Source organism: Suncus etruscus, chromosome 1, assembly GCF_024139225.1.
Source record: "Suncus etruscus isolate mSunEtr1 chromosome 1, mSunEtr1.pri.cur, whole genome shotgun sequence".
NCBI lineage: Eukaryota > Metazoa > Chordata > Mammalia > Eulipotyphla > Soricidae > Suncus > Suncus etruscus.
Genome location: NC_064848.1, coordinates 57,234,647 through 57,237,928, shown reverse-complemented (window position 1 = coordinate 57,237,928; position 3,282 = coordinate 57,234,647). Strand labels below are relative to the sequence as shown.

Here is a 3,282-nt window from a genome sequence, read left to right as displayed (position 1 = left end):
TGTAATAAATGTTGCAATTTTGACAAGTAATTTGGCATATACATTAGGGATTATTTTTAAAATAAACCCAATTAATTACTCTGATATGATTATGCATGTATCACAGTTTAGCACAGAAAAAGTCATGCTGCAAATTTGAGAACATCAAATGCATGTAATGAATAAAGAATTTTGGCAGAGATATAAAAAGCGTCCAATAACAGTCAACACAGACAGTTGGTGGTGTTTCTCCAGAGAGATTTTAGGGTAAGTCCCACTGAATTGTTGGCTCAGCATTTTTAAGTTTGAGCTCTGCTTCATCTTCTGTTTTGCTGAGAAGACAGAAACTAGTGAACTAGAATAAAGCCCAAGGTTACCCTGACCATTCCATTGTCAGAGGCATTCTATTTCCGGCAGACCTATTTCCGGAAGATTTATGTTACTCCATAGGTTTTCAGGAAGAAAACTCTTCCGTTACTTTCTTATGTATAAAAGTTACTTAAAGCTAGTTCAAGAAATCTAACCTCTATTTGTATTTCGTAGCTAGGTAAAGGAAATGTTTCATTAAAAACGAGTTGAATTTTATCCTGTCACTTATTTGAGACAAAAAAAGACCAATTGTATAACAGACAGTAGCAGGGAAAGTTGAATGCAAATGCTAAACAGCAAAAGTTCATGAGTGTTCACACTAAATTTTTCGATATATTTTCAAATATACAAGTTTGATATTCATATGCTTAATTTAGCAGTAGTAGCTGTGCTTCTAAATTGAATTATTGTGTGTATAATATGCAAATAAAAGTGGTTTAAGCAAAACCATAGTTCATATACAACGATATATATGTCTATTTGACCCAGACAGAGATGCCTTTTAGTTCTCTGTTGTCTTCTGGCTCATGTATTTTGTGTCTTTTCATACAGTCTTAAAATAATTTTCTTGATTATGTTTTTTTCTACTGAGTTATTGGGGACTCAATATCAATGAAAAATTGTTACTGAATATTTAGTTGCGGTTTAACTTTATCTTGCCATGAGAAGACAGATGAATTTGCTATTTTTTGGCTATCACAATAGCTAATTATTTTGTTGGGCAAGCTCTAGAGATAGGCCTGGGGATATTTAAAGGATTGAGTTTTATAAAATTCAATGAGAAAAAAAATTCTTAAATGTAATATTAGCATTAAGTACAATTTTCTGGCAATTCTTTTTTTTTTTTTAGGGGAGAGTGCAAACGCAGTCCCCCACTACCATAAATTATGCAGTCGAGTTTCCCGTATTTGGGGAAATTAGCACATCCGGAGTGCAATGGATAAGCCTTGCCCTGGAGAAACCACCTTCATGATCATGGTATCTCCCCTGCCAGATAAGTGTTTTCTGGCAATTCTTAAAGCAAATATTTTCATTCGAATCTTCACCTAACTTTCTGGGCTTTCGTGAAATTAATATGTAAAAATAATTTAAAAAATAACTATTAATAGTAACAACTGGAGAAATAATATAGAGGATAGAACATTTGTGTATCATGTAGCTAATCTTGATCACCAGCACCTTAAAGAATCTTTTGAGACCTGACAGAAGTGATTGCTGAGCACAGAGCTTGGAATACCCCCTAACCAACATCAAGTGTCCCCCCCAAATTAAACAATTATCAATAGTAATATAATTTACTGCATAAATTGTGATTTTATGTAACATTTCAATAATGTCAAGAGAAACAAAATTTCCCTAATAATTTAAAAATAGTATATTGTGTCATATATACACAGATAAATATATGTTATAGATAAATAGATAAAGTGCGCTGTCTATGTATATATGTAAATTGTATATACATATTAATATTACACAGTTGCAAGAAAAAATGCAACCATGTAGTTCATTGAAATTGAGATAGAACCATGTACTTTACATTAAAACAAGTCAGAAAAATAAATACCAGATGATCTCACTTATCTGTGATATATAGATTAACAGAAAAAGGGAAAGGAAGTTTCAATGAATGATGCACAGATTACACTAACTTATAGAACTGATATGGTTAAGAAAAGAGAAAAAAACAACAAGGTGGTGATTAAGAAAAGATGAACAAGAGGAGAGGAGGCAGGGGCCTCAGACACATTGACAGTGTAGTGGTGTGTTATATATGCCATAAAACCAACAAAACTCAAACCATAAGATCCAAATCACAAAAATTAAACTTTAATATGTGTCTGTCAACACACAATATGGGGAGTAGATTGGGATCATTGGTGGAGGGAAATTGACACCATTGATAAATTGGTATTGGACTATCATATCACTAAAACTTAACAATGAATAACTTTGTAAGTCACAATTATAATTATAATTATAATTATAATTATAATTATATATTATATATAATTATAAAATTTATAAAAAATATTATAATTATAAATTATAATTATAAAAATATATAAATTATATATATAAATTATAAATTATAATTATAAAAATTATAAAAAATATTATAATTATAAATTATAATATAATTTTATAAAATAACGAAGTTTTTTGTATGCATCTCAACACCATGTGCTTCTCTTAGCAGTTGAGGGGGGGTCATGTGGGAATGTTGTAATGTTGCACTGGTGAAGGGGGGTGTTCTTTTTATGACTGAAACCCAACTACAAATATGTTTGTAATCATGATGCTTAAACAAATACATTTAAAAATATATAGGGGCAGATGAGGTGGTGCTAGAGGTAAGGTGTCTGCCTTGCAAGCGCTAGCCAAGGAAAGACCATGGTTCCATCCCCCAGCGTCCCATATGGTCCCCCACAAGCCAGGGGCAATTTCTGAGCACTTAGGCAGGAGTAACCCCTGAGCATCAAATGGGTGTGGCTCGAAAAACCAAATATATATATATATATTTATATTTATATATATCTACAGTAATTAAAAATAATAAAGATATCTAAAGATTTGTTTAAATCTTACTCAAATATCTTTGTTATTATTTGTATTTTAATGAAATATTTTAGGAGCCAGTCCATAAAATATTGGTATCTATTCAGACAACTACCCAGCCTATAACTCACTCTTTCTAAATATGTACTCTCTCTTTTTTTTAATGATTAAGCATGCAAAATGGTTTCATTGAATCCACCATCTTCTACATATGGGTTTGCTTTCAATGTTATTCCTCCACCTACTACTACACTACTATGTCTGCCTACACACTCACAAAACAGAGGAAGGAACCAAGAACTGATATTTTCGAATTTCAGAGACAGGAACAAAAGTCAACTCAAGGTTACTCTGCTGCTATTTTGGAACATCAGT

The 3,282-nt window shown here is 31.6% G+C and overlaps 1 pseudogene; it reads right to left on the bottom strand.

Moving 5' to 3' along the window:
* Window positions 1–1,195: 1,195 nt before the first annotated feature.
* LOC126031824 (uncharacterized) lies at window positions 1,196–1,350 on the bottom strand (annotated as a pseudogene).
* Window positions 1,351–3,282: the final 1,932 nt, after the last annotated feature.